General features: G+C 43.6%; 1 protein-coding gene across 3 annotated transcripts in view; it reads right to left on the bottom strand.

Annotated features, from left to right (window-relative positions):
* Positions 1 to 10,010, bottom strand: part of frmpd3 (FERM and PDZ domain containing 3) — a 329,892-nt gene extending 319,882 nt beyond the window's left edge. For 2 of the 3 annotated variants that reach the window (XM_064955254.1, XM_064955252.1), the window contains exon 1: positions 9,510 to 10,010. The gene's annotated coding sequence lies outside the window, so the exon portion shown is untranslated. The remainder of the gene's footprint in view (positions 1 to 9,509) is intronic. The other variant, XM_064955253.1, reaches the window with a different exon arrangement.
* Positions 10,011 to 10,357: the final 347 nt, after the last annotated feature.

Genomic DNA, 10,357 nt, shown 5'->3' with positions numbered 1-10,357 from the left:
TATAGCCTGTTCTGTAGATTCTAAAGCCATTCTAAAGCCTGTTCTATAGTTTCTAATGCCATTCTGAAGCCTGTTCTGTAGATTCTCTAGATTCTAAAACCAGATTCTATAGCATGTTCTGTAGATTCTAAATCCAGATTCTAAAGCATGTTCTGTAGATTCTAAAGCCAGATTCTAAAGCATGTTCTGTAGATTCTAAAACCAGATTCTAAATCCTGTCCTGTAGATTCTAAAGCCAGATTCTAAAGCCTGTTCTGTAGATTCCAAAGCCTGTTCTGTAGATTCCAAAGCCTGTTCTGTAGATTCCAAAGACTGTTCTGTAGATTCCAAAGCCTGTTCTGTAGATTCCAAAGCCTGTTCTGTAGATTCTAAAACCAGATTCTAAAGCCTGTTCTGTAGATTCTAAAACCAGATTCTAAAGCATGTTCTGTAGATTCTAAAACCAGATTCTAAAGCATGTTCTGTAGATTCTAAAACCAGATTCTAAATCCTGTCCTGTAGATTCTAAAGCCAGATTCTAAAGCCTGTTCTGTAGATTCCAAAGCCTGTTCTGTAGATTCCAAAGCCTGTTCTGTAGATTCCAAAGACTGTTCTGTAGATTCCAAAGCCTGTTCTGTAGATTCCAAAGCCTGTTCTGTAGATTCTAAAACCAGATTCTAAAGCCTGTTCTGTAGATTCTAAAACCAGATTCTAAAGCATGTTCTGTAGATTCTAAAACCAGATTCTAAAGCATGTTCTGTAGATTCTAAAACCAGATTCTAAATCCTGTCCTGTAGATTCTAAAGCCAGATTCTAAAGCCTGTTCTGTAGATTCCAAAGCCTGTTCTGTAGATTCCAAAGCCTGTTCTGTAGATTCCAAAGACTGTTCTGTAGATTCCAAAGCCTGTTCTGTAGATTCCAAAGCCTGTTCTGTAGATTCTCTAGAATCCAGATTCTTTTTTTTAACTCTCTTTTCTCCCCAATTTCATGGTATTCAATTGTTAGTAGTTACTATCTTGTCTCGGGAGGCCCTAAAGCCAGATTCTGAAGCCTGTTCTGTAGATTCTAAAGCCAGATTCTAAAGCTATTATATGAATTCAGATGAGTCCTTAGTCTTACTGTCTAGTGGAATGTGTCTTATCTTTCCCCAGTTAGATCTATCAGCTCATATTGTTGAATATTTCTTCCATGAAGACATGGGCGTTACCTTCAACACCTTGTGACATTCACAGACTTTCAAGCTTTTCTTTCCAATAATCAAATAACAAGTTTCTAAAAACAGATTCTCAAACTGGGAATGTACCTCACACAGACACACTATTATCTCCAATCAGCCTAAGAAACATCTCTAAAAAGATGCATCTCTCAAAATACCAATTTTGGTTCCTGGCAGAGTGGGAGCCTGCTCCCAAACCAAGCATTGAGGTTGCTTCCCAAATGACACCCTATTCCCTATATAGTGCACTACTTTTGACCAGAGCCTTGTAGCACACTATATAGGGAATAGTTCCATTTGGGATACAGTCCAAGAGTTCCCCTTTTCAGTTCGTTCTCTCTGACTGGCCTTGCCAATTGATGCGATCACAGAGAGAGGGTAATTGGTCGCTGGTTTGTAGTCTGGTTTTTGAAGCAATGGCTTCTGTCCCTGCTGACTTCTGTAGGCCGGGGCTCTCTCTCTCTCTCTCTCTCTCTCTCTCTCTCTCTCTCTCTCTCTCTCTCTCTCTCTCTCTCTCTCTGTGTCTCTGTGTGTCTCTGTGTGCCTGTCTGTCTGTCTGTCTGTCTGTCTCTCTTTCTCTCTCTCTCTCTCTCTCTCTCTCTCTCTCTCTCTCTCTCTCTCTCTGTGTGTGTCTCTGTGTCTCTGTGTCTCTGTGTCTCTCTGTCTCTCTGTCTGTCTGTCTGTCTGTCTGTCTGTCTGTCTGTCTGTCTGTCTGTCTGTCTCTCTCTCTGTCTCTCTCTCTGTGTCTCTGTGTCTCTGTGTCTCTGTGTCTCTGTGTCTCTGTGTCTCTATGTCTCTCTGTCTCTCTGTCTCTCTGTCTGTCTCCCCCCCCCTGTGTGTGTAGTAGTGTATGCTCAAACCAACACCAGTGGACGGCTCATCTCTCCCAGGCAGCCACAGGCAATTCTGAGTAAGCACTGGGCCAATCTTTGAGATGCACATTGGGGGCTGCCGCACACATCACACCTGTCACTGACATCCATCGCACCAACACTTTCACCTGGTTAGAGTGGATGTATTATGGTGTTTCAGAGGATGCATGGCTCTCGACCTTCACCTCTCCTGAATTCGTAAGGGAGTTGCAGCGATGGGACAAGACTGTAACTGCCAATTGGATGTCACACAATTGGGAAGAAAAAGGGGTAAAAGTACAAAATAATTAATATATAATATCTTTAAGCTCTGTCAAGTTGTTTGTTGATCATTGCTAGACAGACATTTTTATGTCTTGCCATAAATCTTCAAGTCGATTTAAGTCAAAACTGCAACCAGTGACTGTAACATTCAATGTCGTCTTGGTAAGCAACTCCAGTGTATATTTGGCCTTGTGTTTTAGGCTATAGTCCTGCTGAAAGGGGAATTTGTCTCCCAGTGTCTGTTGGAAAGCAGGATGTTACCTGTGCTTAGCACTATTCCGTTTCTTTTTATCCTGAAAAGTCCCTAGTTCTTGCTGATGGCAAGCGTACCCATAACATGATGCAGCCACCACCATGCTTGAACATATTAAGAGTGGTACTTAGTGATGTGTTGTGTTGGATTTGCCCAAAACATAAAGCTTTTTTTCAGGACATAAAGTTAATTATACAGGATGCATGTTTTGCATGTTTTGTCATATTTTTGCTTCCGTACAGGCTTCCTTGTTTTCATTCTGTCATTCATGTTAATATTGTTGAATAATTACAATGTTGTTGACTCATCCTCAGTATTCTCCTATCACGGCCATTAAACTCGAACTATTTTAAAGTCAATATTGGCCTTATGGTGAAATCGCTTAGCAGTTGGTTTTCTTTCTCTCCAGCAAATGCGTTAGGAAGTATGCCTGTATCTTTGTGGTGTCTGGGTGTATTGATACACCATTCAAAGTGTAGTTAATAACTTCACTATGCTCAAGGGGATATTCAATGTCTGCTTTTTATGTTTACACACCTAAAAGGTTCCCTACCTTGCTGGGCATTGGAAAACCTCCCTGGTGTTTGCGGTTGAATTTGTGTTTGAAATTCCCTGCTCGACTGAGGGACCTTACTTATAATTGTATGTGTGAGGTACAGAGATGAGGTAAACACTGTTATTGTACACAGAGTGAGTCCATGCAACTTATTATGTGTTAAGCACATTTTTACATCGGAAGTAATTTAGGCGTTACATTCCAAAGGGGTTGAATTCTTACTGACTCAAGACATTTCAGCTTTTCATAAAAAACTGTTTGTAAACATTTCTATAAACATAATTCCACTTTGACATTTATGGGGTAGTGTGTGTGAGCCAGTGACACAAACTCTACATTTTAAATTCAGGTTGTAACACAACAAAATCAGGAAAAAGTCAAGGGGTGTGAACACTATCTGAAGGCACTGTATCTCCAGGCTGTCAGACTGTTACATAATCACCACTAGCCAGCTTCCACCTAGTAACCTGTCGTGAACTTCGTCACCATAAAGACTGATGCCCTATGTACAGAAGAAGTCAGAAGTTAACATATACTTAGATAGGAGTCATTAAAAAAATGTCTTTCAACCACTCCACAAATTCTTGTTAATTAACAAAATATAGTTTTGACAAGTCGGTTAGGACATCTAATTTGTTCATGACACAAGTCATTTTTTTCAACAATTGTTTACAGACATTTTATTTCACTTATAATTCACTGTATCACAATTCCAGTGGGTCAGAAGTTTACATACACTAAGTCAACTGTGTCTTTAAACAGCTTGGAAAATTCCAGAAAATTATGTCATGGCTTTAGAAACTTCTGATAGGCTAATTGACATCATTTGAGTCAATTGGAGGTATACCTGTGGATGTATCTCAAGGCCTACCTTCAAATTCAGTGCCTCTTTGCTTGTCATCATGGGAAAATCAAAAGAAATAAGCCAAGACCTCAGAAAAAAAATTGTAGACCTCCACAAGTCTGGTTCATCTTTGGGAGTAATTTCCAAATGCCTGAAGTTACCACTTTCATCTGTACAAACAATTGTATGCAAGTATAAACACCAATGGATTCATACTGCTCAGGAAGTTGACGCATTCTGTCTCCTAGAGATGAACGTACTTTCGTACGAAAAGTGCAAATCAATCCCATAACAAAAGCAAAGGACCTTGTGAAGATACTGGAGGAAACAGGTACAAAAGTATCTATACACAGTAAAACGAGTCCTATATCGACATAACCTGAAAGGCCGCTCAGCAAGGAAGAAGCCACTGCTCCAAAACCGTCATAAAATAGCCAGACTACGGTTTGCAACTGCACATGGGGACAAAGATCATACTTTTTGGAGAAATGTCCTCTGGTCTGATGAAACAAAATAGAACTGTTTTGCCTTGATGAGCATCGTTATATTTGGAGGAAAAAGAGGGACGCTTGCAAGCTGAAGACCATCATCACAACCATGAAGCTTGGGGGTGGCAGCATCATGTTGTGTTGGTGCATTGCTGCAGGATGGACTGGTGCACTTCACAAAATAGATGGCATCATGAGGGAGGTAAATGATGTGGATATATTGAATCAACATTTCAAGACAGTCAGGAAGTTAAAGCTTGGTTGGGAAATGGGTCTTCCAAATGGACAATGACCCCAAGCATACTTGCAAAGTTGTGGCAAAATGGCTTAAGGACAAAAAAGTCAAGGTATTGGAGTGGCCATCACAAAACTGAAAAAGCGTGTGCGAACAAGGAGGCCTACAAATCTGACTCAGTTACACCAGCTCTGTCGGGAGGAATGGGGCAAAATTCACCCAACCTATTGTTGGAAGCTTGTGGAAGGCTACCCTAAACGTTTGACCCAAGTTAAACAATTTAAAGGCAATGCGGCCAAATACTAACTGAGTGTATGTAAACTTCTGACCCACTGGGAATGTAATGAAAGAAATGAAAGCTGAAATAAATTATTATCTCTACTATTATTCTGACATTTCATATTCTTAAAACAAAGTGGTGATCCTAACTTTTTCTTGGGACTGCTACTAGCTTTCAATGCTTTCCTTGTCACGCTATCTTGCTTCTCCCTCAGCTCCTTGTCTGTCTGTCTCACTACTGCTGTGAAGGTTGCTCCTTGCCTCACTACTTATGTGAATGCCTCTCCTTGTCTTGCTACTGCTGTGAAGATCTCACTTTTTCCCATTACTGCTGTGAAGGTCTCTCCATTGTCTCACTACTGCTGTGAAGGTCTCTCCTTGTCTCACTACCTATGTGACGGTCTCTACTTGTCTCACTAGTGCTGTGAAGGTCTCTCTTTGTCTCACTACTTCTTTGACGGCCGCTCCTTGTCTCACTAATTCTGTGAAGGTCTCCCCTTTCTCACTACTTCTGTGAAGGTCTCTCCTTGTCTCACTACTGCTGTGAAGATCTCTCCTTGTCTCACTACTGCTGTGAAAGTCTCTCCATGTCTCACTACTGCTGTGAAAGTCTCTGTCTCACTACTGGTGTGAAGGTCTCTCCTTGTCTCACTACTTATGTGAAGGTCTCTCCTTGTCTCACTACTGCTGTGAAGGTCTCTCCTTCTCCCACCACTCATAGTCTGCCTGTTACTGTCTTCCCCTAGACTGATCCTAACCGTCCTTCTCCCTCATCGTCTTTACTTCTAGTCTGAACTGATCCTAGCCTTCCTTCCTTCCTCCCTCTTCTTCTTCACTTCTAGTCTGAACTGATCCCTGCCGTCCTTCCTCCCTCTTCTTCTTTACTTCTAGTCTGAACTGATCCCAGCCGTCCTTCCTCCCTCATCGTCTTTACTTCTAGTCTGAACTGATCCTAACCTTCCTTCCTTCCTCCCTCTTCTTCTTTACTTCTAGTCTGAACTGGTCCCAGCCGTCCTTCCTCCCTCTTCTTCTTTACTTCTAGTCTGAACTGATCCCAGCCGTCCTTCCTCCCTCTTCTTCTTTACTTCTAGTCTGAACTGATCCCAGCCGTCCTTCCTCCCTCTTCTTCTTTACTTCTAGTCTGAACTGATCCCAGCCGTCCTTCCTCCCTCTTCTTCTTTACTTCTAGTCTGGACTGATCCCAGCCGTCCTTCCTCCCTCTTCTTCTTTACTTCTAGTCTGAACTGATCCCAGCCGTCCTTCCTCCCTCATCGTCTTTACTTCTAGTCTGAACTGATCCTAGCCTTCCTTCCTTCCTTCCTCCCTCTTCTTCTTTACTTCTAGTCTGAACTGATCCCAGCCGTCCTTCCCCCCTCTTCTTCTTTACTTCTAGTCTGAACTGATCCCAGCCGTCCTTCCTCCCTCTTCTTCTTTACTTCTAGTCTGAACTGATCCCAGCCGTCCTTCCTCCCTCATCGTCTTTACTTCTAGTCTGAACTGATCCTAACCTTCCTTCCTTCCTCCCTCTTCTTCTTTACTTCTAGTCTGAACTGATCCCAGCCGTCCTTCCCCCCTCTTCTTCTTTACTTCTAGTCTGAACTGGTCCCAGCCGTCCTTCCTCCCTCTTCTTCTTTACTTCTAGTCTGAACTGATCCCAGCCGTCCTTCCTCCCTCTTCTTCTTTACTTCTAGTCTGAACTGATCCCAGCCGTCCTTCCTCCCTCTTCTTCTTTACTTCTAGTCTGGACTGATCCCAGCCGTCCTTCCTCCCTCTTCTTCTTTACTTCTAGTCTGAACTGATCCCAGCCGTCCTTCCTCCCTCTTCTTCTTTACTTCTAGTCTGAACTGATCCCAGCCGTCCTTCCTCCCTCTTCTTCTTTACTTCTAGTCTGAACTGATCCCAGCCGTCCTTCCTCCCTCTTCTTCTTTACTTATAGTCTGGACTGATCCCAGCCGTCCTTCCTCCCTCTTCTTCTTTACTTCTAGTCTGGACTGATCCCAGCCGTCCTTCCTCCCTCTTCTTCTTTACTTCTAGTCTGAACTGATCCCGGCCGTCCTTCCTCCCTCTTCTTCTTTACTTCTAGTCTGAACTGATCCCAGCCGTCCTTCCTCCCTCTTCTTCTTTACTTCTAGTCTGAACTGATCCCGGCCGTTCTTCCAGCCTCATCTTCTTCTTCTCCACTTCTACTCTGTCTGTTTTTGTTATTCCATCTCTCTGCTCCTAGCTTGCATATCCCTTCTCAGCTTGGTATGGCTTGTCTCAGCCCTAGAACAGTAGCTGTGAAATATGTCTTCACCAACACTGCCAGTCATACCCACTCTGCCGTCTCCCCAAAGCTTTCATTTTAACGCTTCAGAATCATCCCTCTTCTAAACTTACCATTCGTGAAGAAACAGAAATATAAACTCACTCCTCAGCCAGAAGTACAACAATATTACTCTATATCAGCCAATATACTGTAGTGTTAGCCAGTATACTGTAGTATCAGCCAGTATACTGTAGTACCAGCCAGTATACAGTTGTATCAGCCAGCTATGGGAAGGTAACCACAGAGATATACAGTAGTATCAGCCAGTATACAGTAGTATCAGCCAGCTATGGGAAGGTAACCACAGAGATATACAGTAGTATCAGCCAGTATACAGTAGTTTCAGCCTGTATACAGTAGTATCAGCCAGCTACAGGAAGGTAACCACAGAGATATACAGTAGTATCATCTAGTATACAGTAGTATCAGCCAGCTACAGGAAGGTAACCACAGAGATATACAGTAGTATCAGCCAGTATACAGTAGTACCAGCCAGTATACAGTAGTACCAGCCAGTATACAGTAGTATCAGCCAGTATACAGTAGTACCAGCCAGTATACTGTAGTATCAGCCAGTATACAGTAGTACCAGCCAGTATACAGTAGTATCAGCCAGCTATGGGAAGGTAACCACAGAGATATACAGTAGTATCAGCCAGTATACAGTAGTACCAGCCAGTATACGGTTGTATCAGCCAGCTATGGGAAGGTAACCACAGAGATATACAGTAGTATCAGCCAGTATACAGTAGTATCAGCCAGCTATGGGAAGGTAACCACAGAGATATACAGTAGTATCATCTAGTATACAGTAGTATCAGCCAGCTACAGGAAGGTAACCACAGAGATATACAGTAGTATCATCTAGTATACAGTAGTATCAGCCAGCTACAGGAAGGTAACCACAGAGATATACAGTAGTATCAGCCAGTATACAGTAGTATCAGCCAGCTACAGGAAGGTAACCACAGAGATATACAGTAGTATCAGCCAGTATACAGTAGTACCAGCCAGTATACAGTAGTACCAGCCAGTATACAGTAGTATCAGCCAGTATACAGTAGTACCAGACAGTATACTGTAGTATCAGCCAGTATACAGTAGTACCAGCCAGTATACAGTAGTATCAGCCAGCTATGGGAAGGTAACCACAGAGATATACAGTAGTATCAGCCAGTATACAGTAGTACCAGCCAGTATACGGTTGTATCAGCCAGCTATGGGAAGGTAACCACAGAGATATACAGTAGTATCAGCCAGTATACAGTAGTATCAGCCAGCTATGGGAAGGTAACCACAGAGATATACAGTAGTATCAGCCAGTATACAGTAGTATCAGCCAGCTACAGGAAGGTAACCACAGAGATATACAGTAGTATCAGCCAGTATACAGTAGTACCAGCCAGTATACGGTTGTATCAGCCAGCTATGGGAAGGTAACCACAGAGATATACAGTAGTATCAGCCAGTATACAGTAGTATCAGCCAGCTATGGGAAGGTAACCACAGAGATATACAGTAGTATCATCTAGTATACAGTAGTATCAGCCAGCTACAGGAAGGTAACCACAGAGATATTCAGTAGTATTAGCCTGTATACTGTGGCATACAGGAATGGTAACAGTAACTGAAGCCCTGGTTTAAGGAACTGCATTTCACTGCTTAAATATGCTATTGTGTTCTCATTCGTATTGTGACTGAGATTGGCGGACTCTTGCTCTCTTGCTTCCTCTCTCTTTCTCTTTTTCTTTTTCTCACACACTCTCAGTATCTTTTTTCCCTGTATATTTCTGTCTCTCTTCCTATCACTCACCCTGTCTATCTCTCCCTCACTCTTTGTGTAGCTGTCTCTCTCTCTCTGTCCCTCTCTGTCCCTCTCGAGTGACATTTTGTGATAGATGTCAAACCACGTCTGCCCGGAGCAGAGCGGTGGGGGAGAGAGGGTCAGAGAGAGAGACATAGCTCTTTAGCCATATTTCCTTTAACAACCTGCCAACCTGCCATGGAATCAATGTCCATGCAGCACAGCCGCAAGCACAAACAAGCTGCTTTTAAACCAAAAGGGAAAAATGAATTACTCAACCATATAGAGAAACAGATAGTAGAAAACATACCATTATCATCAAACTCAGCATCTCAGATCCCCAGCAGTCGCATTAGTACATTTATGGTGTTAGAAAAGCCAGTGAATAGGCTCCAGCTCTCTCTCTCTTACCTGTCTCTGTGGTGGGCACTCTCTCTTCCTCCGCCGGCTCTAGCCCCTGTCTCTTCTAAACAACCATGCCCTCCTATTTGGGCTTGCTGATGCCAAACAGACCAGACTAGTGTCTGGTTCAGGTTCAGGTGGCGATGTTGGGGGAATCAGAATCAGGCGGTCCTCCCAGCAAGCTGGCAAGCGGAACGGCTCTCCACAGCTCTCCCTCTCTCCCAGGTCATCTCAGCCAGCCCCTTTCGGCAGCAGTGACAGAGGCATAGAGCGTTAGGGGAAGGGACGAGGTATTTAACGCCAGGAACACCTCCTATACATTTCAGGCTGCAGCCGGTGGTAGGTGGAGGATGTACCTGCTCTGAATAAGACTCACCGCTTGGCCACTCATGTGGAGTTTCCTCTGGCTCTTGTAGTCTCCCTCTGTGTCGGCTCTTCTCTGCCTGTCTGTCTGTCTGCTTGCCTTCCTGCCTCTTACTGAGACCGCTGCTTGTGGCTGCGATGCAGAGGCTGAGTGAGAGATAGCGTGCGCACAGGAGAGGAAGCAAGAGCACGGGCAGGGAGAGCAGGAAAGACAGAGCAAGAGGGAGAGAGGGAGATAGAGAGAGGGAGAGAGAAAGGGAAATAAATATGGAGGAAGAGAGAGCATTGTCTCCTGCTCCATCGACATCAGTCAATCAGGAAATTAGTAAGCCATAACCAGAAGTGTGTGTGTGTGTGTGTGTGTGTGTGTGTGTGTGTGTGTGTGTGTGTGTGTGTGTGTGTGTGTGTGTGTGTGTGTGTGTGTGAGTGTGTGTGAGTGTGTGTGTGTGTGTGTGTGTGTGTGTGTGTGTGTGTGTGTGTGTGTGTGTGTGTGT

This window comes from Oncorhynchus masou, chromosome 32 (genome assembly GCF_036934945.1).
Source record: "Oncorhynchus masou masou isolate Uvic2021 chromosome 32, UVic_Omas_1.1, whole genome shotgun sequence".
NCBI classification, from domain to species: Eukaryota; Metazoa; Chordata; class Actinopteri; order Salmoniformes; family Salmonidae; genus Oncorhynchus; species Oncorhynchus masou.
Note: the sequence above shows the minus strand (reverse complement) of the source record. Positions and strands in the feature narration are given on the sequence as shown.